Source organism: Musa acuminata, unplaced genomic scaffold (genome assembly GCF_036884655.1).
Source record: "Musa acuminata AAA Group cultivar baxijiao unplaced genomic scaffold, Cavendish_Baxijiao_AAA HiC_scaffold_191, whole genome shotgun sequence".
NCBI classification, from domain to species: domain Eukaryota; kingdom Viridiplantae; phylum Streptophyta; class Magnoliopsida; order Zingiberales; family Musaceae; genus Musa; species Musa acuminata.
In genome coordinates, this window is record NW_027020463.1 from 1 (window position 1) to 12,500 (window position 12,500).

A 12,500-nucleotide genomic window follows, 5' to 3' on the forward strand; every position below is an offset into this window, starting at 1 on the left:
TCCTTCTATTTTGTCTGTGATTGTGGATTGAATGAACAAAGAGATGAACTCAAGAATGGTGTAGTAAAGAACGAAGAATTAAATGAAAGAGTGGTTCGAAACAAAGAAATACAATAGTTAGAACTGTATGCATATGGATTTACAAAAACTCCATTATGGGTAAAAACGAGATAGTTGTGACGATTCAGTTCAGTAATTTAGTAATATTATCATTTCAATTCGGAGTTTTTAGTTACTTCGGACCGCTGGATCTTAATGATAAAATGAGTAATAATTCATTGGTTGATTGTATCATTAACCATTTCTTTTTTTTTTGTGCGAGGAACTTACCATGAATCCACTGATTTCTGCCGCTTCCGTTATTGCTGCTGGATTGGCCGTGGGGCTTGCTTCTATTGGACCTGGAGTTGGTCAAGGTACTGCTGCAGGCCAAGCTGTAGAAGGTATTGCGAGACAACCAGAAGCAGAGGGTAAAATACGAGGTACTTTATTGCTTAGTCTAGCTTTTATGGAAGCTTTAACAATTTACGGACTGGTCGTGGCGTTAGCGCTTTTATTTGCGAATCCTTTTGTTTAATCCTAGAAATAAATAGAAAAAAGTACCTTACATACTTTTTTCTTATTTTATTAACTTTAACTTGGAATTGCCCTTTGCTTCTTCGAATTATATTTACACTTTACTTATAAATTACTTATTTGTTGAGACAATACGCCAGGAAGGGCTGATTTGAGGATGAGGAATTACCAGATTCGCTTGCTTTCTTCCTTTCTGTCCTTAGCTTAGTACAATAGAAAACTTTTTTACTTTCATTGTTCGAAGCGTTTCAACAAACGAAATAGTTATCAATTGATATGAGATCTAAGACCTAAGTAAAGTATCTTATTGGAAACTTCTTGAAAACTTAAAAAATAATAAATTTCAAACAAATGATTTAATCTATTGCCATTAAATAAAGTGGAAATGAAATTAATAAAAAGAAATCGATCAAAAAAGGCGAGTGAAGTGATACAAAAAGAACTCTGTTCTTTGTTAGTCCTATCCATAAGAGAGGGGAGCATATGAAAAATGTAATCGATTCTTCGTTTCCTTGGGTCACTGGCCATCCGCCGGGAGTTTCGGGTTTAATACCGATATTTTAGCAACAAATCCAATAAATCTAAGTGTAGTGCTTGGTGTATTGATTTATTTTGGAAAGGGAGTGTGTGCGAGTTGTGTATTTCAAGAATAGGTTGGATCCATCCAGCTGCACTTTATTTATGGTATTTATAGGAGAAATAGGAAAAAGGTGCACGATCTCGACGAATTACTTCTGAATAAATTAAGAAATCATATGTAAGAACCATAGCATTTCGTGACTTATTGGTAAATCCACTTTGATTCTCTATCAACCAATAATGTGAGACCATTAACATGGTTAAAGCTAAATTGTTTAAAGTCCAGGTAAAACATGGTACTCTTTCTACCACTTCTACCACTACGTTAGTAACGAAATGGTTAAAAAAAAAATAGTTGGTAATTTATTTGATTTGATATAGAACACTCATATCGATAAAAGAATTTGAACCATTTACTAGAAAAATGAGCACTTTGCTTTTTTTATCTAATGCCGAAATGACGACCTATGTATAAAAAAAGAGGAATTTTTGGACTTGAAGAAACAAATAAAAAATATAATAATTATTATTTTCATTTTTTTAAAATGAAAAATGAAATAGAATTCTAAAAATGAAAATGATAAATAAATACAAAACAAATATAAATAAAATACAAATAAAGAAACAACTTTGCTGACAATTCTAGATTTTTGTCTGGTCTAGTCGGAAGAGTCCTCCTGATATTCTGGTCTTGTATCAGTTTTGACATCTTTGAATACAAACAGAAAAGAGAGGGTAGGCTCATTACATTAAAAAAGATATGGGAATACCCACACCATAAATAAAACATTAAAAAAGATATGGGAATACCCACACCATAAATAAAATAAATAATTGAGCGTGAGAGCCAAATGAATCGAAAGATTCATGTTTGGTTCGGGAAGAGATCATGGAAGTTTTGAAATTAATGATAAGATAATCTACTTTCATTAAATGATTTATTAGATAATCGAAAACAGAGGATTTTGAATACTATTCGAAATTCGGAAGAATTACGTAAAGGGGCCATTGAGCAGCTCGAAAGAGCCCGGGCTCGCTTACGTAAAGTGGAAATGGAAGCAGATGAGTATCGAATGAATGGATACTCTGAAATAGAACGAGAAAAACAAAATTTGATTAATGCCACTAGTAATAGTTTGGAACAATTAGAAAATTACAAAAATGAAACCCTTCAGTTTGAACAACAAAGAGCGATTAATCAGGTCCGACAACGAGTTTTCCAACAAGCCTTACAAGGAGCTCTAGGAACTCTGAATAGTTGCTTGAATAGCGAGTTACATTTCCGTACGATCGTGCTAATATTGGCATTCTCGGGGCCATGCAAGAAATAACTGATTAGCCCTTCTTTTTTTAGTTATAGTTTAGGCATTATTTTTATCTTTTCCTTCCTAAAAAGAATAAAGAAACACTAATGGTAACCCTTCGAGCCGACGAAATTAGTAATATTATTCGTGAGCGTATTGAACAATATAGTAGAGAAATAAAGATTGTGAATACCGGTACCGTACTTCAAGTAGGCGACGGAATTGCTCGTGTTCATGGTCTTGATGAAGTAATGGCAGGTGAATTAGTAGAGTTTCAAGAGGGTACAATAGGCATTGCTCTGAATTTGGAATCAAATAATGTTGGCGTTGTATTAATGGGTGATGGTTTGATGATACAAGAGGGAAGTTCCGTAAAAGCAACAGGACGAATTGCTCAGATACCTGTGAGTGAGGGTTATTTGGGTCGTGTTATAAATGCTCTGGCTAAACTATTGATGGGAGAGGTGAAATTTCAGCTTCTGAATCTCGGTTAATTGAATCTCCTGCCCCAGGTATTATTTCTAGACGTTCTGTATATGAGCCTCTTCAAACGGGGCTTATTGCCATTGATTCGATGATCCCTATAGGACGCGGTCAGCGAGAATTAATTATTGGGGACAGACAGACCGGCAAAACAGCCGTAGCCACAGATACGATTCTCAATCAAAAGGTCAAAATGTAATATGTGTTTATGTAGCTATTGGTCAAAAAGCATCTTCTGTGGCTCAGGTAGTGACTACTTTCCGGAAAAGGGGGCGATGGAATATACTATTGTGGTAGCCGAAACGGCGGATTCACCTGCTACATTACAATACCTCGCTCCTTATACGGGAGCGGCTCTGGCTGAGTTTTTTATGTATCGTGGACAACATACTTTAATAATTTATGATGATCTCTCCAAACAGGCACAAGCTTATCGCCAAATGTCTCTTCTATTAAGAAGACCTCCCGGTCGTGAAGCTTATCCAGGAGATGTTTTTTATTTGCATTCACGACTTTTGAAAGAGCCGCTAAATCAAATTCTAGTTTAGGTGAAGGAAGTATGACCGCTTTACCGATAGTTGAGACTCAATCTGGAGACGTTTCAGCTTATATTCCTACTAATGTAATTTCCATTACAGATGGACAAATATTCTTATCTGCCGATCTATTCAATGCTGGAATCCGACCTGCTATTAATGTGGGTATTTCCGTTTCCAGAGTAGGATCCGCAGCTCAAATTAAAGCCATGAAACAAGTAGCCGGCAAATCAAAATTGAACTAGCGCAATTCACAGAGTTAGAAGCCTTTGCACAATTCGCTTCTGATCTCGATAAAGCTACTCAGAATCAATTGGCAAGAGGTCAACGATTACGCGAGTTGCTTAAACAATCCCAATCAGACCCTCTCGCAGTGGAAGAACAGATAGCTACTATTTATACCGGAGCGAATGGATATCTTGATCCGCTAGAAATTGGACAGGTAAAGAAATTTCTCAGTCAGTTACGTAGCTACTTAAAAAACAATAAACCTAAATTTCAAGAAATTATATCTTCTACCAAGACATTCACCGAGGAAGTAGAATTTCTTTTGAAGGAAGCTATTCAAGAACAGATCGAACTGTTTTTACTTCAGGAACAAACATAAATTTCTTACTTTTATTCTATTCTTGGTATATTCTATTCTTAGTACAAGAGTAATCATTGAGAAATAGTTCTGATTCGAATGATTCAAAAAGGGTTTCTTAGTATAGCCATTTTTAAAAAGTATAGCCATTTTAAAAATAGATGGAAATAAATTGCGTCCAATAGGATTTGAACCTATACCAAAGGTTTAGAAGACCTCTGTCCTATCCATTAGACAATGGACGCTTTTCATTCCTATTTTATTTTTTTGTATTCTTACTTTCTTTTGTTCGGATAAAAAATCAAATTACACGGAAAATATTTTAGGGAATAAAAAAGAATGCATATCTAAATTGATGGTGCATGTATGTATAATACATAATAAGATGTATAATACATAACATAATAAGATGTATAATACATAATAAGAAATATGGAGCGGGTAGCGGGAATCGAACCCGCATCGTTAGCTTGGAAGGCTAGGGGTTATAGTCGACGTTGCTTGATCACTTTTAACGTCTCTAATTCAAAACCGAACGTGAAATTTTGATTTCATTCGGCTCCTTTATGGAAGATTGATGTATTCCTAGAGAAAATTAGATCCATAACATCTATGTCAGCCTTTCTGTCTGAATGTATCCCAAACTACTCGCTTACTAGATGATCCCTCTAGAGGAGAGGGATTATACCAAATCCGTCTAGTCTAGTTACTTCGTTCCCTATTTCCACTCGCAGGATCCCGAGGAAAAGAATTTGGTTTCCACCGAGCTGAAACAATATGCTGATGGTTCTAGTAAACCAAAACCACCCTTTTCTAGCTTGTTTGGCTTCAATTTCCCTTTTACAACACCAAAATTAAGATCTAGTTACGATTGGAAATAAACTTTTGTATCTTCATCCATAGATCCTTTATTCATACTCATTCGATTGGAAGAATTGATCCAATTCAAAAAAAATTATGTTTCACGACTCCATATACATAATCCAATTTTCTTATTCAATTTCGAAAATAGAATTTCTAATTGGACTTTGGATACAAATCGTGAGAATGTATGTTCTTCCTCAAATATGCTATTGAGAGGTAAAGGATTAAACCCTTTTAAGAAATAAAGTTTTTGATCGGAGTATGCAAAAAACCGAGAGACCCCTTAACTTTTAAGTTGTTAATAGAACGAATCACACTTTACCACTAAACTATACCGCTACATATACATTATTGTATATGAATGGACTATTTGTCGAACAAGGGAGTGAGACGCAATCAAGATAGCATTAAAATTATAACGTTGACACATATTTAGTCCCGCCAGCCAGGGACTTAAAAGGCGAAGAGCACAAAGCTTTTCTAAATAACATATATAAATTTAAAAAACAGTATAAAGTTATACTTATACTTTTCCTTTGCTGGATTGCTGGCATTCTCAGTCTGTCTGAAGGGGTCATTGAAGCTGGACAAAAAAAGAGGTACTGGCCCGGCCAGTACTTAACTAGGACCAGGCCGGGAGAATAAACCTTTCGTACAAAATTAAAGAAGTAAGGTTTTCTTTCTATTGGAGATACCTGTTTCGAATCTTATCTAAATGGAATTCTTGATCAAATTCGTTCTTGACTTACTCTTAACTTACTTAAATGAAACTTAAATTAAATTACGTAAATGTAAATTAACTTAAATATAAATATAATTATATAATTACTTATATAATTACATTACTTAAATTATTAAAATTAACTTAACTTAATATAAATATAATTATATAATTATAATTATATAATTACTTAATTATATAATTACTTATAATATAATATTATTATAATATAATATTATTAATTACTTAATTATATAATTACTTATAATATACAATTACTTATAAAATTACTTATAATATAATATTATAATATTTAATATTATAATATTTAAGAAATTTTTTATTACATAAAAAAAACCTTTAATTTGTTTTTTCTTTACTTTAATTGAAAATAAAATTTCAATTCCTTTAACCTTTAAATTTAGATTAGAATTTATTAATAATTTTAATTTTTAATTATTCACTTTTTATTTTTTTTTATTTCATCTGTAATGAAATCTATTCTATAATTAGAAATTTTAATAGAATGTTTCATATTTCTAATGATAATGTTATAATTATAATGTTTAATATCTTTCTTAAATTATAATGTTTAATATCTTTCTAATAAAAAATATTATATTAATGTCTTTCTTAAACTTAATAATTAATATCTTAAAAATTAAAATTTTTTCTTTTTTATTATTTTCTTTTCTTTTTTTATTTAATTTCAATTTAAATTGAAATAGTTAATTTCAATTTCATTTGAAATTTTATTGAAATTTCAATTTATTTAAATTGGGAGAGATGGCTGAGTGGACTAAAGCGGCGGATTGCTAATCCGTTGTACGAGTTATTCGTACCGAGGGTTCGAATCCCTCTCTCTCCGCCCGCTCTGATTACTTGATACTTTCGATTTCGAAGGAATTTCGATTCCTTTATTTTTTTATAGGTAAAGTGAATATATGGAATAGATAAAATAATAAGAAAAAATTAGAAAAACAAAGAAAACTCAATTTTTTTTTATTCCTCACGTCCAGGATTACGTCCCGGATCATTAGATAAGAATCCGAAGATGAAGAGAGAAACAAAGAATATCACTACTGTGTAAACAAAGAGTTTGAGAGTAAGCATTACACAATCTCCAAGATAAGATCATTTTAGAAAAAGGGAATAGATTACCTATTTTTTCTTTTTACCACATATACTATTTTGTTTGATTTGACATCATACCCCCAAAATGGAGTTTTTTGATTTGAAAAGAAAAAGAAAGTCACTTTTACGAATTTCTTTGTAATAAGATTTTTATTCCTTCCTCACAAAAATTTTCTTGTCATATCGACAATTAGGTATTGTAGGGGACCTAGACCTAATAAACTCCTTACTCACTGAAAGGTCAGAACGAGTAAATAAACTGATCAAAATTCATCTCCGCGGTTACTCAATATACAAGAATTTCCATTTTTTAATCGAGGGTTTATAATTCTAATGTAAGACTTAGCCGATCTTATCCATTTTTATAATTTTTTTTGTCGAATAAATCATGAATGGATTTGGCAAAGTATAAGGATTTTATACAGCAGCTTGCCAAACAAAGGCTAAGAGAAAAAAGAGAACAGGTATGACAGGCATCACATCTACGATTGGATTGAAAACGGCATAAGCTTCAGGCAATTTGGCAAAGAAAAAACTATTCGAATAAAGGACAGAATTAAGACAGATACAGATTAAGCTAAAGATATTAAACATAACAAACATTTCGTTCTTGTAGATTAGATAATTTTATTTTGATTGAGTTATTTTTATAAGGGAAAAATGAAAAAGGCAAGTCAAAAAATCCTTCTTTTTTTTTGAACTCTCCCAAATCAAAATCCTTCCTTCCATTCTCAAATGAGAATACAAGGAATTCTACTTTCATACATTATCTTAATTGAATTCTATGTAATGATCAATTAACTTTTTTGATTCTATATCTAATCTACATGTGTTGAATCCTAGCAACAAACAAAATACCCCATATGTTTTTATTATGTATTATGTATTTTTTTGGGGGGGGGATTGACGAATAACTAATTCTAATAATAGTCTTGACTAGTGCCAAACAGGAAAAATGGGGCGTGGCCAAGCGGTAAGGCAGCGGGTTTTGGTCCCGTTATTCGGAGGTTCGAATCCTTCCGTCCCAGATCGTTTCCATCAGAAACAAAAGATGGGATCACATTGTATCCCACATAAAACGGAAAAATCTTAAAGAGAACAACCTTTTCTTTTGTTCTGAATTCTTAGAATGTCTTTTGTTCTGAATTCTTAGAATGAATTCTTAGAATGGATTCTTAGAATCCATTTGATTTATCACAAGCATAATAAAGTGTCAAATACAGGTGGAAGTTTTTTTGAATAAAAAAAAGAGAAATTTGGGGTCTATCATTCACATTCATAATATGCTCGTACTATTGTTATATTCATTATGTCCCATATTCATGAAATATGAATTCTAAATATGAATTATAATTCTCACATGATGCATTCCGAATTGAAGCGTGAAACAAAAGCATCTCTATTCCCTTCCACACAAAGCCTAAAGTCAAAAATAGGGTATCCCAATTTCACATTCTATGTGAAGACTAAAGAGTAGGGAGTTTGTCGTACTAATTTCATCACTGGTTTTAAAACTTCTAAAGCTGTGCTGTGGCGTGGGAAAAAATAGGATAAAAATTGTCTGAATTCCATTTCTTTCTATCTTATATCTTAGATGCCTCAAATGAAAATAATTGTAAATCAATGTAACGTAGCGATTGGGGGGAAATTTTGATATTCCATATATTTTAACTTGATTTTATGGAATTGATGGAAAAATTGTTGAACCTGAAGTAAAACAAAATCTATATAAACTAAAATAAACAAGGCCTACGCTATGCCTATATGTATGATATATATTGTGTATTGTTATTATATTGTTGTATTTCAATAACAATGTTGTTGTATTTCAATAACAATGTTGTTGTATTTCAATAACAATGGCCTTTCACTTAAGTGAAAAGAATTTGTGGAAGGGGATCTTTGATTTTAAAAATATCCATGATTACCCCCAGTAACAATATTCAGATTCTTTCTTTCAGATGAAAGAAAGAATAAGGATCTTAATGTTGCCGTACATGAGACCTTTTCTATTTCATACTCATGAAAATAGATAAACTAGATTATCAATTTACTTCTTTGGTTAAAAGAAAACCAATTGATAATTCAATTGAACATGGTAAAATTTATGTCTCCTTAGGGAATGAAATATCTGCTAAAAATTTTTAGCTACTCATTGTGATTGCGTCGACTTGGTGATTGAATTAGAGATCCAGTTTAGTCATGACTAGAAAACATAGTTCCAGTCATGATGTTGAAGTCGGAGATTTTTAAAACATTTTTTTATGAACTCTTGGTTGGTACTCGAAGAAATATGATAAATCAATAGTATCTAGAAACTTACGACCTTTTTGTTTTTTGGTCATTGGAACAGTTTATTTGACTAATAATTTATTTTTTTCCGGGATTGGAAATATATTAAATTAAAGGATTTGAGGTTTATAGTTTTTTTGTTCTAGAAAAATAGATTCTGCATTTCATGATTGATCGTCCCGAACAATCTGTTGGAGATGTAAAGTAAATAAGTCTTAAGCAAACATCTTTCTTAGAAATACGTTTCATTCATATGATAGAATATCGAGTTAAAGAAATTGGATCCTTGCTGAGCTTTCTCCGGATAAATACAATACTTATCTATCCATAGAATACTTATCTATCCATAGGTATAAAGTATAGACTATTATATAGTTCCCGTTGTTCCCATCGAGCCAATGACTATTCATGATTACATATTAAATCAATTCCATTGCGGTTTGAAATTAAATTGAATTCTAAATTAGAGGAATGTTATGGTAAAACTTCGTTTGAAACGATGTGGTAGAAAGCAACGTGCGACTTGAAGGACATGATCCGCTGTGGATTTTTACATCCACCATTTTCTATACAAATGAAGATGCTCTTGGCTCGACATAGTTTGTTCTGTTCCATTAGGAATCTAATTTTTCTTAGGTTGATAGTACATGATGGAGCTCGAGCGGAAAGGATTGATTCATTTATCAAGGGGAAGAATCTAGGGTTAGTGCCAATCAATCAATAAGTTAGACCAGCTTTGTAAGTATATCCTTAAAATATAAAATAATCGGAATTGATAAAACTATTTCGATCAAAAAAAAGTGTATCACAGAGGAATCAATTCTTCGTATTCTATTTCTATGGGTATTCTATTTCTATAGAAAGAAATAAAAAAAACAAAAGGTATGTTGCTGCCCTTTTGAAAGGAGTAAGGATCACCGAAGTAATGTCTAAACCCAATGATTTTACAAAGCAAAGATAAAGGATTCCGAAACAAGGAAACACTATTTTCAATTGTCTCAAAAATTGGATCAGAATTAGGAATAAAAATAGATTCGAGATGAGACAAACAAAAGAGGTTAGAGACGGCTCAAGAAATGTCTAAGGATTTCCCTTCGAATTCTGTCAGAATTACCCAACTTGAGTTATGAGTACGAATGAAATTTATTTTTTTTTTTTTTTTTAGGAAGAACAAAATAATAATAATGAATTAGACTATGATTTGAGTCATTATTTTGTGTTTACTATTTGATATTATATACAGAAAGATATACCGAAATAAAAATAATTTTTTCTCGAGCTCGAGCCGTATGAGGAGAAAAACCTCCTATACGTTTCTGGGGGGGGATTGTTTATGTACATCTATCCCAATGAGCCATCTATCGAATCGTTGCAATTGATGTTCGATCCCGAAGAGAAGGAAGAGATTTTCGAAAAGTGGGTTTTTATGATCCGATAAAGAATCAAACTTATTTAAACGTTCCCGCTATTCTATATTTCCTTGAAAAGGGCGCTCAACCTACAGGAACTGTTTATGATATTTTAAGTAAGGCAGAATTTTTTAAAGAAAAAACCTCGAGTTAATTAAAAGAAAAAACAACAAAATTAATAAAAAAGGGGGGAGATGATTAATATAAAATCTATCTTTGTATAATTTTTTACTTACAATTTTTTACCTAAAATTTTCCCTTTTCTTGCTCTATTCATACTTAAATTTACTTTTTTCTTGTTATAGGAATCCACCAACAAACAAGGGATTAATCTTGCTTATTGTACCTCTATTGATTGAGTAAACCCGAGATTTTTTCTTTATCTTTTCCTTATTTTTTTCCATCAAAATTTCTTATTTATGTTGTGCCAACCCAATACAAATCCTTATTTTATTTACTTTATTTGTTATTTGTTTTCTCAACATTGCATTCATATTGACAATGGTGTATCGAACAAATATAATTGATCATAGATAAATTAATTGATCATAGATAAATAAATCTCTTTATCCAGACCCCATATTGGGTTTTAACTTCACTTTTACTCAAATAATGGGTTTTGCATTGTTGGGTTTACTGTCATATAAGACGTATTTTGGAATTTAACTTAACAAAAATAAAAAATTGATAAAAAACTGGTAGGTCTGTCACAATTTTAGCATCTCTTTTAGGAATCTGGTGTTTTTAAATATGATCTGTACATTTTCTATTTATTTTGTATAATCGATCATAAAACATAAAATATTTTTTTATTTATTATTAGTTCAATGTTTTGATGGGGTCGTGCAGTGCAATTTAATGGATTTTTCATTTTTATCGTATCTACATATCCTATTTATTTTATTTTATTCGGGTTGCTAACTCAACGGTAGAGTACTCGGCTTTTAAGTGCGACTATGATCTTTTACACATTTTGATGAAGCAACAAATTCGTCCAGACTATTGGTAGAGTCTATAAGACCACGACTGATCCTCAAGGGTAATGAATGGAAAAAGTAGCATGTCGTAATAAAAAAAATTTCTTATTTTATTAAATATTTTATTAAAAAATTACAAATTCAAATGAAAGTGGAACTTTTAGTTTATCCTTACTGGATCGCTACAAAAATAAAAAATTTTTGGAAGGGAAGGGGACAAAACAAATTCACATTTACAGTTGGGTCTAGTGAATAAATGGATAGAGCCTATGGTTCCAATTTTGGTAAAACAAAAAGCAACGAGCTTATGTTCTTAATTTGAATTGAACGATTACCCGATCTAATTAGACGTTAAAAATAGATTAGTGCCTTATACGGGAAAGGGTGAGTTCTCCTGTGGGTGGACCATTGATTCTTTTTCCTTTTTTTTTAATAAATCCTAACTATTCTTTATTATGGATTAGAAACGGATGTGTAGAAGAAACAGTATACTGATAAAGAGAATAAATTCCAAAGTCAAAAGAGCGATCGGGTTGCAAAAATAAAGGGTTTGTTATCCTCTTGTAATTATAACGAAGATAAACAACGAAGATAAACCAATTCGATAGAAAAAGAGAATAAAAAGATCTATTGATTGGACTCCCTGTTTCCTTTTCGGGGTATATATTTTTATTACTATTGTATTCTATATACATAATAGAATACAAAATACCCTGTTTTGACCATATTGCACTATGTATCATTTGATAACCCAATAAATGCCTCCTACCCCTGCTTCAAGTGGAAATGTAAATGGAAGAATTACAAGGATATTTAGAAAAAGATAGATCTCGGCAACAATACTTTCTATATCCACTTCTTTTTCAGGAGTATATTTACGTATTTGCTTATGATCAGGGTTTAAATAGTTCAATTTTTTATGAACCCGTGAATTTTGGGGGTTATGGCAATAAATTTAGTTCAGTACTTGTGAAACGTTTAATTATTCGAATGTATCAACAAAATTATTTGATTTATTCGGTTAATGATTCTTACCAAA

At 31.5% G+C, this 12,500-nt stretch overlaps 2 non-coding genes and 1 pseudogene across 3 annotated transcripts in view; 2 read left to right on the plus strand and 1 right to left on the minus strand.

Annotated features, from left to right (window-relative positions):
* Window positions 1-4,237: 4,237 nt before the first annotated feature.
* On the minus strand, window positions 4,238-4,309 carry TRNAR-UCU (transfer RNA arginine (anticodon UCU)). Its single transcript has one exon. It is a non-coding gene; the product is annotated as a tRNA-Arg (tRNA).
* Window positions 4,310-6,429: 2,120 nt separating this feature from the next.
* TRNAS-GCU (transfer RNA serine (anticodon GCU)) lies at window positions 6,430-6,517 on the plus strand. The gene has a single exon. It is a non-coding gene; the product is annotated as a tRNA-Ser (tRNA).
* Window positions 6,518-9,597: 3,080 nt separating this feature from the next.
* The window catches only part of LOC135656717 (maturase K-like), a 3,401-nt pseudogene continuing 498 nt past the window's right edge, over window positions 9,598-12,500 (plus strand). The window contains exon 1 of the transcript XR_010504384.1: window positions 9,598-12,500. This exon is cut by the window's right edge and continues 498 nt beyond it. The product of XR_010504384.1 is annotated as a maturase K-like (transcript).